The 13,900-nt window shown below is 35.1% G+C and overlaps 1 long non-coding RNA gene across 4 annotated transcripts in view; it reads right to left on the bottom strand.

Moving 5' to 3' along the window:
* LOC103550942 (uncharacterized) overlaps positions 1-13,900 on the bottom strand; it is a 60,861-nt gene that overhangs the window by 9,312 nt on the left and 37,649 nt on the right. For 3 of the 4 annotated variants that reach the window (XR_011542989.1, XR_011542987.1, XR_011542990.1), the window contains 4 exons: positions 12,442-12,516; positions 8,846-8,983; positions 7,456-7,607; positions 3,026-3,189 (listed from right to left, as the gene is read on the bottom strand). This is a non-coding gene — a long non-coding RNA (uncharacterized lncRNA). The remainder of the gene's footprint in view (positions 1-3,025; positions 3,190-7,455; positions 7,608-8,845; positions 8,984-12,441; positions 12,517-13,900) is intronic. The other variant, XR_011542988.1, reaches the window with a different exon arrangement.

The following is a 13,900-nucleotide window of genomic DNA, read 5'->3' as shown; positions in this document are numbered from 1 at the left end:
CCGGGATTGTAGTGATTAAGTTCACGTGCTCCACTTTGGCCTCCTGGGGTTCATGGGTTTGTATCGTGGGCGCAGACCTACAAACTGCTCATCAAGCCATGTTGTGGTGGCATCCCACATACAAAATAGAGGACAATTGGCACAGATGTTAGGTCAGGGGTTATCTTCCTCAAGCAAAAAGAGGGAGATTGGCAATAGATGCTCAGGGCCAATCTTCCTCACCAAACAAACAAACAAAAAACTTGATTTTTAAAATCAGTGTCTTCATTTTGTACCCTGAAAAGCAATTTGCCAAATTGTTTGGTTTCCAGACATATAACATTTCTGGTGTCATAGCTAATAAAAAAGATCTTACCTATATTAAGAAAATTAAAAATTATCCAGTTTGTTTCATTTTACAGATAAAGATATTGAAGTGCAGAAGAAGACCAATGCAAGGACAAGAAAGTGGTCAGCCACAGAACAGCCCTGGAAATCTCTTCTTAATTTAAGTAATGAACAAAGACCTCTAATTTCTTGTGCGTTTATCAAAATTTAGCAACTGAAAGTGTCATAAAGGTAGAATATACCAGTTATATGTTCCTGTCTTATCTTAGAATACAAGGATTTAGATAAGGGAAACCATAGCCTCTATAGATGCTTAGATTTCTGCCTTTTGATGCATCATGGATCTCAAGTAAAGGTTAATAAAAGGAAATTTGAAGAACAATCTCCCAAAAGAAAGAAAAGACTCTTAAAAAACTCATGGTTGTGGAAGAGTAGCAGTACACTATGGCAATATATGAAATAATTTTGGAAAAGAGGTAGGGTACTAATTCATTAGTAAGTAGCTAATAGGATTCATTGTATTTGTTGAATCTGAAATATTACTTTCTGGACTTTTGAAAGGAACTAGGTAGTTACTATTTATTATTCTAACCACATATCATGAAAGCCAGAATATGAAAAACAGTGAAATTTGAAAAAAATTGGAAACTCAAAAGTTAAAAATTAATTATGGGTTATTGATCACACAATTGAAGAAGTTCAGAATTTATTTCTGGAGACTATGAATTATCTATCAATTTAGCAATTTATAATCTCTCTAAATGTTACGTGTACTATATTAGATGAAAAAGTAGGAAAATTATGATAAAATAATTTTAGAAAGTCCAAAATAAACAAACGCTGTCAAACTTTAATGTTTATTCACATTTAAAATTGCAAATCTGTACATTTTAGGAGGTTGTTTTTAAGTTTTTTCTCCATTCCAGAACGCAATATTGTATTTTTCTTATTCTATTTAGAGGCAAAAGAGTAAAAGTGGATAGAAAAAGGAATAAGATTTTTTTCTTAATGTAACTTTTGGAATACAAAAGCAATGGGGAAAACTGAAAATATTATTTTACTCTTACAAACAGTACTCTAAAATACCTCCTGAAACAACCTGTTTCTGAGGTAACACTGGGGCATCAGTTAAAATAGGAAAGTTTTTTAATTGGACAACTTACTGGCTTTTACTATCTTTTATTGGTTGGGGGCGCATGAACTCTGCAACTTTTGGAAGTGCATGGTTTTCATATTCAGTATGCCTGCATGCATATATGTGTAGAGATAATTGCTATGCCTTGTACTGAGGATATGAACTGTGTGAAATTACTGTAGGAAGTTGTAAATGATGTATGAAATGAGAAATCTTTGCCCACTGGCAGTACATAGATAGAACAGAGATAGTAACGTGCAATCTTTTCTCTGTCATTTGTCATAGTATTCATCTTATAAAAGGCAGAACATATCAATAAACCTGAGTGTCAAACATGCATACTAAACAATATTTTATTTCTCCTTTTTTAGGTCCCACCTCTTTCTTGAAAACAAGTTTACAAAAACCTTTATGCCAAAGGTAAATTTAAGGAACTTCTATGTTAATGATATCAATTACCCATTCCAAAACATTAAGCGCATAAATTATAAATAGCACTGTGTGAATGTGTTTTTAGACTTATAGCGAGTATTGCTGAGTTTCTAGACTTGCCAGCCAAGGTAAACTTTCCTGTGAGGACATACATAGAGGCTTTATCTACAATGTCTAACATACGACCACTGAGAAACATCTGAGGGTAGGATTGACATTTTCATCTTGCATCCCAATGTTTGAAAGAACTCAGATTTCACCCTGTCATTGACTAGCAGAAGCAAATGGGGGCAGAATCTTCCTCCTAAATTAGTTTTAATATAAAACTCTCAGGGCTGATTTCTTCTCAACCCTGCTGACCAATCCCCCAATCAAATATTTGACCAAACAAGTAGTAATTAAATTTATGCACATTCAATGCCGTCTTGTCACAAAATATCCTAGTCCCAGGAAAAAAAAATGTGAAAACAGAAATGAAAACAAAACAGGAGAAACACCTTCCCAACTTGGCATATACTTTTAGATTACAGAATTTAAGTTTAGAAATTAAAATAAACAGAACAAATGAACTAAGGTTATATCTATATACCAAAATAAGACCAACATAATGAAGTGAAGTCAAAAAATTACATGAGGGGCGGGCCCCATGGCCAAATGGTTAAAGTTCAGCACACTCCACTTCTTCAGCAGCCTGGGTTTGCAGGTTTGGATCCCTGGCACAGACCTACTCCACTCATCAGCCATGCTGTGGAGGCAGCCCACATACAAAAAGTAGAAGAAGACTGGCACAGATGTTATCTCAGGGCTAATCTTCCTCAAGCAAAAAACCAAAGCACATGAAAGCACGTCAAAGTATCTTTTTGGTCTTCAAGAAGTTGACAGCTTACTAGTGTAGAGCTCAGAATACGATATGATGTTTCTCAATGACACCTGAACTTTATTTTTTATGTGCACAGGAGGAAATTTAAATATTCTCGCAATTGCATCTTTCTCAAATATGAATATGTTCCTTTATGTGCCAGTTATGATTTCGTTAAAAAACAAACAAACGTTACACTCTGGCCTTTAACGCTTTTTACAGTACGCTATTGATAATTCTTTCTGAAAATTCTAAAACAAATATTTCCTTACCAATTGAGTTCATCTCTTCTTGGAATCACAACTGATTTTTCTTTTGCTTGATGAAGTCAGAAGTGAAATATCTGATTTTATTTCCCATCAGTAGACCACATAGATGGATGAATGCACTTCATTTTGCATATGAGTCACATAAAAATTATGGGATCATTTTCTTGCTGTGAATAAAATCAAAAGAGCCTGAGATAAGACAATATCTTCATTTGGTTTATTTTCTAAGTATAATACAAGTATTGTCTCCTTACAACAAACACAAACAGCAGAAATTAATTAAAAATCCTCAATCTTGAAAAAAGCCTTTCAAATGTTGACCTAATGTTTAGATTATATTTAGAACCTACAGATTTCCACCCACCACCTTTAAGGTTATCTACAGAGACATTTTGTTTGTTTATTTCCTGTGTTCTTTCTCTTCCTTCCATTGTACTTGTCCCATTTGGTTGGTGGTGCTCTTGTCACTAAAGTGCCCCTACCCACTTACCTCCTTGTCCACAATCCAGTTCTTATACTCTCATTAGCTTGTAGAAAATTTCTCAGTTTCTCTTCTTCTTCTTTCTAAGTATCTGTATATATTGAAACTGCGGGACCAGCATATGAGCAACTGACTGCTTTACAATTCCTCTCTCATGGTATTTTCATTTTTCATTGTTTATGTGTTCAAAAACAAAAAAGCTGGGAAAATTCTGAGAGGACCAGGTAGTAGAAAATTAAGGAAACACTTGCTCATGTCCATACATCAGATCATTATCCTTGCCATCCATACGGAGATGTTGTCAAACAGAGTCAGCAACCACAAAATTTGTTTCCCACTACAAATAAAACATCCCTACTCTACCCACCCCCACCCACCACCACAATAACACTGGGATTAATTTACATCAGGAAAATAGGAAAAAGTCTATGAGGCAAGGAAAACAGGGCCCACTTCAGATATTGATCAGATCCTCTGGGTTAAAACAATCGGTGAAATCATTCTGGTGTGATCCTATTTGCTCTTAGGCAGGGGTAATTATTCAAGAATGACTGAAGGAGTTGTATCATCAGATTACACATTTTTTATTTCTCTTCATGTATGTATAAGCTTGTCGAAATCTACATAGAAGTCTATGCAATTCAGAATGCCTCCACACGGCTCTCCAGATCAGAGATCTCTTCTTTTAGGAAATGCTCAAGTGAACTTCAAGTTGAGTCAATCCAGTTGAAATATTTAAAGCTACATGGTGAGAACGAGACTTAAAGATAAATCCAAACACACCATAACTTTCCTTTAATCAAAAATTCCTTGGGGCCTGCCGGGTGGCACAGCAGTCAAATTCGCATGCTCCACTTTAGTGGCCTGGGGCTCACTGATTCAGATCCCAGGCACGGACCTAGCACAGCTTATCAAGCTACACTGTGGCAGGCATCCCATCTATAAAATAGAGGCAGTTGGGCACAGATGTTAGCTCAGGGCCAATCTTCCTCATTAAAAAAGAGGAGGATTTGTGGCGGACGCTAGCTCACGACTAACCTTCCTTCAAAAAAACAAAAAAATACCATCGATAACAATTGTCTCAGCGAAAATTTTGCAGATTACTTTGGTTAACTAGAGGAACGGAAAAGTCTTTGTTGGTTCAAAGTTTATTCCTGTTCTCCTCCCACTGCCTACCTTCCATTCTCTTCTGGTAGCTGTACTTCCTGCTAATCATTTTTCTAGATACTTCTCTGGAAATATTTACTCAGCTGATGTCTAAATTTGACACCAGAGTTAGTTTGCATCAGAAGAGCTATTTTGTTAAAGGTGAAAATACATAAATGAAGTAGATGACATACGACTATAATAGAACTTACCCCACGCTTCCTTTTAAACAATATGCTTTTATACTGAGGGATTGTACTTTTCTCCAGTTCAGTTATACGCGATTTCTCAAATGGAGAAAGCAGAATCTTTAATTTTGGGGGGTATAGCGATTCATGAAGGTTCCCCTTTTTTTGTAAACCCTATCCCTTTTGGCAGAATATCATCAGAGATTCCATGTCATCTTGTGATTCACCCTTTTGCGTAATCTTCATACTTAAAGGTAATTCACCTGTATTCCGGAACCACTTAATTTAACCAATTTTATTATAAGCATGAAGACAATCATTTCTGTTTATGGAGAATGTTGTTAACTTAGGTAAAAAAAAAGTCACATCTGCCATGAAGACTTATGAACGTTTTTTCCATGCTTGATAAATATTGATATCATGAAACTATATACAGTGAATTATGAAATATTCATTATTTCATAATGAAGTATGAAATAGGTATTTTGGCTATTGGGAAAAAGAATTTTTTTATTTTTCTGCCTACCAAATGGCAGGTGACCTAGGTCTTTTGAAATGTAGCACCTCTTTATGACAGCTAGCTTCTTTGTTTCCTTCCAGGTCAATTTCTCCGAACAATTATCAACACTTATAATTTCTCGGCCTTTTGTTTTTAAGAGTGCTCAGGAAAAACATTTTGATGCGTATTAGCAGTTAGTTGTTTCCATTCTTGTGAAACATAAGCTGCCTTCATTTTGGACCCATTCTAGAAAACTGAGCTACTCAACTTACATTTTGCGACAACATAGACATGCATCTCACTTGAATACTGCACCAAAACTACGCAAAACTGTGTTTAGGCTACAAAATATTACCTTTTGGAATTTGTATTAAAAATATTCTTTGCCTGTATGTTAAGTTCTAGTAGACTTAATTTTGATACCAGTAGGAAAAATAAACATCACAAAAGGAAGGAAATTAAATGAGGAACTTAAAAAATATCACCATTGAAACATAATTCTCACTTTAACACGGAATAAAATTTCACTGTAATTAGAATAAAAACTCTACCATCTATCTAAAATATGTTTGCTGTTTTGGAAACTATGTTGTTAAATGAAGATTTGGTATCCACGAAGTCTCATGTAGTCGATGATTCATTTCTACGTAAAACTGAGTAGTAAGTAAATTAGTTAATTGCATGTAAAGCATTTAGGTATTTAATATTCATTGCAAAGTAAACACTCAGTAAATGCTCAATAAATAGTATTATTGTTCTGAATTGCGTAGAAAGCCTTTCCTACTCCCCCATTTCTAACTATCAAAGTCTTGGCCTTTCTTACAAGCCAACTCAAATGCCACAACCTTTGGGACACTCTCTCAGATCAGAATACTAATCTTTGATAGAATTTTTTTAAATATCTCATTGGCTTATTCTCAGTCCTGCCTTTGCATTTGCATAATACATAAAATGTATTTTCTCCCTCCTTCCATTCTCAGCAGAACTCTGAGCAACATGAGGGCAAGATCTCCTACGTGTTTATCTTCGTATAGTCCACAGCAATGAGCACAAGGCCTTGCATGCCGCCAAGGGTTTGTCTATACTTATGAAATTGACCAGCTAAACTTCCGTATTTATTTGATCAAATACACATAGAACAGGCAAATTCAATGGAATTTAATCTCACTTTTATAAATAGGTACAAAACAATTTAATTAGCAAAATCTTCCCTTCACTCATTAAGAAAAAGTTTCATTTTGGAAGCATCCTAGAAACTGAATCACCTCAACTCACATTTTGCAACAACACGGACACCTATCTTATTTGAGTGTGGCACCAAATGCAAAAGTGAATTGAGGTTCCAAATTCTAACTCAAAATTCTGCTCTCCTTTCAAAGACTATATAGATATGGAACATAGACTGTGCTTTCCAGCCAAGAGCACAATAAACAATATTCTACTTTGAGTTATTTTAAGCTTCAAAGGTAAATTTTCCTTTACTAATCTCAATAACAGGGTTACTACTATAGCATAGTATTACATGGTATTGTATAGTAGAGTATTATATAGTAGAGCATAGTATAATATATTCATTTTAAGGCCCACACTTAATTTATTCTTATTAAATTATAGTAATATACTTGCTTTTACTGTAAGTTCCCTTTTTTGCCTTTTATCTTTTTAAATTTTTCCTTTGCATTTTAATTTATCCATTCTTTTTAATCCTTAACAATTTGGTGTCTTTCTCTAACTATCTTCTCCCATCTCTTTTTTCCTCCACTTTAGCATCAAATTCTCAGTTGGCACATTGTAATGTATTGAAACTGCATCCAGCTAAATTCATGGGTCTATAGGAGCAACACAGTGCATCTGACTAGTAATCATTTAGGCTAAGAATCTTTAACTATGAGCACTAGTAAGGGGTCATATTTTTCTATGTTAGTTTCAACACTGAATATAAAGACTGTCTCCTTATGGGTCCTTGAAAATATTATAAATAGAATTCCTTTTGCTTATCTTTGACAATACATCAAATAGATGAATGGACAAATAAGTAGACAGACAAGACAAAAGAAGATAAGATAGCAGACAGATCTGGGAGGGATAAGAGACACCCGACTTAGTTCCAGATGCTAACCATAGAGAGAGCACCAGTTCACCCAAAGCTCACTGAGTCAGTCAGTTGGCAATACTAGCAGGTAGATTCTAATGACGGAATGCAGGTTCTGGAGTTCCATGGAGCCTTAGAGATCATCTGGAAAGTTGTCCACGTACAGCAAACTGCAAGTTCTGAGGCATATGGGAAACAAGAGTACTAGTGAAAATTAGGTGGGAATCTAGAATAGTATGTATTCTTCAGGTTTATTTTGGGTATTAAATAAAATAATATATGTAAAATTTGCAACCCAGTGCTTGGCACAAAGCATATGTGTGGTATAACAAATGAGATGGAGAAAGTTATCGAAAATCACGCCTCTAATGAGATGGACTCAAGAAGTGGGTTGGTTCTAAGATATACTGCAGTGTACCTCAGACATCTTGACTGGGATAAAAAGGAAATTGATATTCAAGGCATGAACTGATATCATGGCTCGGATATATGCACCTACACTACCAACACTTGGGCGCCGCACAAAATTGCAACAGAAAAAGGATGATTGCTTAACAACCCTTGCATGGGCCTCTCTCCCCGGACGCTGTGGTTCCCTCTGACTAGTCAAAGTTCTAAATTTATGATACAGATTAGATCTATTTTTCCCATCACTGACCTGTGACACAGAATTTTTATAATCAACAACTTTATTTTGAAATCTCAAGTGTTAGGAAATCTGATAAGTCATAAGTGGTCATGAGATAAGAAGGACTTGGAGTTTTAATGTCTTCTCCTCAAGACGTTGGTTAACCTAAGTAATTTTTAATTGGTTAAACATTTTAGCGTTTTGGGAAACTAATCCCATGAGTTGTGGAACATTCATTCGTAACTGTTAACAAAGCAGAGAAAGTAAGTTTTGGCATGTTTGTGGAGGGCTGTTGCTTCCAAGAGCCTTATGAGGGAAAAGGTGAAGAGACAGGAGGTTTGAGGCTCTGTGTTGCCGTTCATGCCTCTGCAAGGATCATCAGTCTTTCCTGGTAGAAGGAGTCAGAAAATTCAGTTGAGTTCAAATAAATTATTAAGTTATTCATAATTATTTAAGTTAATCAATTTTTCTAAATTAATTTGTACATTTAACATAATTCTCAATCTTAAATAGCCCCAAATGGATTTTTTTTTTCCTGGAGCATGACAGAAATTGGTAGTAAAATTAATCTAGAAAAGTTAAGAGTCAAGAATATTTAAAAATTTATGAAAAGGGGAGTAATAAGTGTGTACTAAGATAAAGTATTACAATTCATTAAGATTAAAGCAAGGCTAGCTACAATAGTGTATATTTTAGACAAATGTACAAAATAAAAGAATAAAATAATGAATTCAAGAATAACACTATACAGGGGGATGGCCTGGTGGAATAGTGGTTAAGTTCACGCACTCAGCTTTGGCAGCCTGGGGTTCAAGGGTTCAGATCCCAGATGCAGACCTACGCACCACTCATCAAGCCATGGTTTCATCCCATATACAAAATAGAGGAAGGTTGGCACAGGTGTTAGCTCAGGGCCACTCTTTCTCACTAAAAAGAAAAGGAATAATACTATGCATACATATTCATACATACATTCTATATATATATCTATGTTTATAAGTATGTGAATCTATATATACTTATATATAATTAAAGGAAGCATCATAAGAAACGTAAATAAGCAGTGTTGAAACCATTTATTAGCATTCGAAAAAATGTAGGCCAATGCAACAAACAATACTTTATAAATAATCATTTTAAATGTTCAATTAAAAAACTAGCCAAACATTTGCAAAACTACCAAATTTAATATTTATAGAACCCTGGAGGGCTAAAAACTTTTAAAATTATAAATAAAGCCACAAAGGAAAATATTAAGAAATTTGGCCATTTAAAACTGCTGAAGAGTTAACAATGTAAAAATAAAAAGAACACACCCAAAGGAGAATATTTGCAGCAAACTTTAATGCTATGTAAAGAATTCTTATAAAGGGAATAAAATAATAAAGAAATATGGACAAAGGACATTACATGTAATTCAGACTAAAGGAAATAGTTTTCAGAAATTAGAAATCTAACAGGGAAAATAATCTGGGTATTTTCTAGTCAAACAAATGCAAATTAAAATAGCAATGAAGTATTTTGACATTAAATCAGGCAAATATTTTTTATTTTATTTTAACTCAATGCTAGTATTATTGATAGTATTGATGCCTGCTTAAAGTGATAAAAATCATTTGGAGAAAAAACTAGAAATATCTTTCAAAACCATAAAAATATTTATTTTTTTGATCCAAAGTCAAATTTCTTGAAATTTTAGGCACACAGATGTTCTCTGATTCTAAAATAAGACATAATCTTTAGAAAAAAACTTTAAAAAGCAAAGAATAAGAAAAAAATGCATTAGTAATCTTCTATAAGCCCACATACAGAACAAACCACAATAAAATTTTGGTAAAATTTCCTTGATATTTTCATACATATATGAAATTTTATACTGATGAGCTCATAATATATAAATGTATGTATAATACAGTCTTTGCTTTACTTTTTAAATTTTAAGTCATCAAAAAGTGTTGGCAAGAATCATTTTAATGTTATACAATCCTCTTTGGTATTTCCATGCCATGATTCATCTCTTCTTTTTTTTATTATCAGACATTGAGGCAATCTTCAGATTTCTACCATTAAAATAATAATGCTCTCTATATTAGCAAAATTTCAGAAACAATCTAAACATTTAATAGCATGAATGGCTAAAATAGGATAGATCTACCTATAAAAATTAATAGAAACTCTGAAGTACGATGGAAATACGCTTATGATCCAACATCTATCCATCAAATTGCAATTCAGAGTTTAGCTCTTCTCAGAAACGTTGCCTGGTACATTACATCACACCAGTATTAAATGTTCATCTTACTCCCATTTAATAGGTAGCAATTCCAGGCTTGTCCATACTCTGCCCCTACAGTTCTACAACCTTCTTTTTCAGGTACCCTGTGGGCACCCAGGATATGCTAATCATATGATTGACTGACAATGAAAAGACTAAATGCAATTAACAACGCTTTGTTCGTGTTCTTCATCTCTTTTTCTTCCAGTTAGTTGTCTTTCCTCCTCTTATTAGTGTGTAAGCATACTTTAATCTTGGACCTTTGAGTTAGGAACAAATGATTTTCAAAAAGTTTGGAGAATATGCCACCTTAATTCTACGATGAGGTTACACTTAGAGAGCAACAGCTCCGGGAGAGGCAGTCGGTACCATAGCTCTATCTGCTTCCTCTCAGCCTCGGCATGCAGAAGATCAGAGTCAAGCCTAAGAACCAGACATACTGTGCCTAATATGACTCTTGAAAACAAAGAATTTACTAAATACAGCTTATAGACTATGAAAATTGGGTTTGATTTCAAGAATAATAATCTGAGAATCATTTTTGTGTCTGGCAGTTGGAAAGTTCTAAGTAATGACATACAAGCTGAAGTTAGATGGGAAGTCTAAATTCATTTTTCATCTCATTCATTTCGTTCATGAATGAAATATGACGAAGACTGGGGAGTGCTCATTCTCTCTCTTTTCATCTCTTTCTTCCGCGTCCAGCAGAACGGCTATCTGGTGCCCGATACAGCTACACTTTTGCTGCCCAGATCATCCTGCACACCCTGGCTTATTTGGACCGTGCAAGCAGTCCGTCAAAGCATCTACACTTTGCTTGTAACTGTCAACAGAAAGGGCTCCTAGTGGTCACACACGAGGGCACGAGTCACCCAAGTCAAAGGACAAGGAAGAGATGGACTATTTGTTATTCCTGTCAGTGTTCAGGAAAAGATTTTTGCCTTTCCTTTTCTAAAATTATGTGTGGCACTGTCCGGCGGACTTGAAAGAAAGCAGAAAGATTAAAACTGAAGAACTGAGGAAAACATCATAAATATCACTTTTTCTGTTGAAGAGTTTTCACTACTTAGAAGGGATTTTGCTGTTTACGTGACTGTGTTATGTAAGCCTTGTGTGTCAGTTTATGCATGCATATGATTGTTCTTTCCGGGAAACAGTGTCTTCGCTTAAGGGTGAGAAAAGAAAACACGATTTTTCTTCCTACAAATAAGGCAATAAGAACTGGAATGAAAGAGGACATTTTCGTTTTGTTTTCTTAATTCATGAACACACATATACACACACACAGGCATACGTGACGGATGCAGAACTTTAAAAGGTTTGAAAAAGCATGGCATTCTCAGTAGTCCACAACACAAATTAAATGCCTGGCTTTACTCTCTCGAATTATTTTCATGGAATTAATATTTCCCCCACTGCTCTTACATCATAATTTTGGTCACTAGATATTCCACTGGACCGTAAATTTCTTAAATATAGAGACAGTATTTCATACACCATTGTAGCTACAGCACAGTTCAAAAATGTGAATCCCATGCCAACTATGAAAAGAAAATTCTACTTAATTTTAAATTTTGTTTATAGATTATTTCTCTCACATATAAAACCAAATTATTAAAGTTTAATGTTTATAAATTCAAGTTTATATAATCATAATATTCTGACTTACATCTCTACTTTTAAAGACGTTCTTCCCAGATTTGAGTCTACTTTGATTCTTAAGAGAATCCTCCAAATAAAGTAATTTTTAATTTTAAATATCATTCAGTAGTGTGACATGCTAAAAATGGAAATTTTCAAATAACAAACCAATATATACCTAGAGCCGTCAAAAATCCTATAAATTAATAATAGTAGGTAATGTTTACTGAGTCCTTTCACAGTGCCAGGCTCTTTGTTATTTCACAGAATATTTAAAAACCATCTCTTGAGGTATCTCCCCCTGTTATTATAAGACTCACTTTATAGAAAAGGAAAACCAGATCTGAAGAGGTTAATAACTGGTCTAGGGTCTTAACCGGAGCTATAACTCTAACCCTCTTGTCATTGATTCCAGTGCTTCCACTCTTGTGGACTTTGCTGTACTGTTTGCTTAATAATAATTTTGTACCTCTCTGACATTCTGTTTCCACCGTTTTAGATGCCAGCAAAATGCATTTGCTTAGATCTTGGTCTTCATGGCAGCCTAGGAGAAGAAAACAAAGCAATTTTTGACTTAACAAATCTGAATGACCAATGTTGGGATCAAAGATCTATGGCCCTTTTAAATTAGATTTTAATCAAAGCAAATATGTATTTATTTGGTTAATACTTATTGAGCCCCTGCTATTTGTGACTCATGTCTACACATAAGTAAATTTCTTTTTTTTCTTTCTTTTTTTTTTTTGGTGACAATGGTTGTCCCTGAGCTAACATCCATGCCAATCTGCCTCTATTTTTCACGTGGGATGCTGCCACAGCATAACTTGATGAGTGATGTGTAGGTCCTCACCCAGGATCCAAACCCATGAACCCCAGGCACCAGAAGCCGAGCACGTGAACTTAACCACTACACCACCAGGCCAGCCCCAGCATAATTTTTTAGTGAAGCACATTACTTGTATTACCTCAACAGAGTGTATACCTGTAATGGGATTTGGCTTGATGGGTGTGGGCAATTTTCACATAATCTGCAATTTAGGAGTAAATGAAGCAAGCAATTTTTAGCGAATGTCTTTTTGAATAAAAGTGAATGCAACCGAAATAATAAAAGCAATCATTGATGAGAATATAGAAAGTTAGTCACTAAATTCTGTCTAGAGAGTAAGAAACAATAAATTCTCCCATAGTACCATGGGTTTATATTTCATCTCACACAATGGTACGTAAATGCAGCAATCACAACTACAGAATACAGTCTTAGAAAGGAGCACACCCTCAGTAACTCCTGTTAATGTCACAGAAACGTGTAATTCAAAACGTGTAATTTATCACATGGAATACTTGGATTTGACTAAATTTGCGCATCCTTACAAACCCATCAGTAAATGTATGCCACCGAGAGTTGTGGGACTCTAGACACCACATCACCAGAAAAGAACCTCAAAGATTAAATGCACCACATCCAACATCCTGACACCGGCACCCTGGGCTGTACATCTAACTCCGATCCGTTTACCCTTCTTCAGAACAAAATTGTCAGAAGAAGTCAGCAGACTGTGGCCAAGGGTGCTTCCTTCATGTTTCTTAACTAAGAGAGGAAAAGGAAGGACTGCCTCTCCTCCATTGATACAGACTGTATTTTTACTCCTTTGCATTCAAAGAAAAAAAGGCTTTTTTAGTAAGTGACTATTAGGAAAGCAGTATGACAGAGCTCAAACAGAAGGCTGAATCCCATCCCTGATACTTGTCTGCTCTATAAACTTGGGGAAGTCACTTTGCCTCTCTGTGCTTCAATTTTCTCCATCCATAAAGTGGGGAGAGTAACAGGACCTACCTCAGTGGGGAGCTGCGTGGATGAATGTGACAATGTGAGTAAAGCCCTGATCACCATGCCTGGCACCCAGAGGGCACCCAGTTAACACTTACTC

This window comes from Equus przewalskii, chromosome 8 (assembly GCF_037783145.1).
Source record: "Equus przewalskii isolate Varuska chromosome 8, EquPr2, whole genome shotgun sequence".
NCBI lineage: Eukaryota > Metazoa > Chordata > Mammalia > Perissodactyla > Equidae > Equus > Equus przewalskii.
This window is presented reverse-complemented; position numbering and strand designations above follow the sequence as displayed.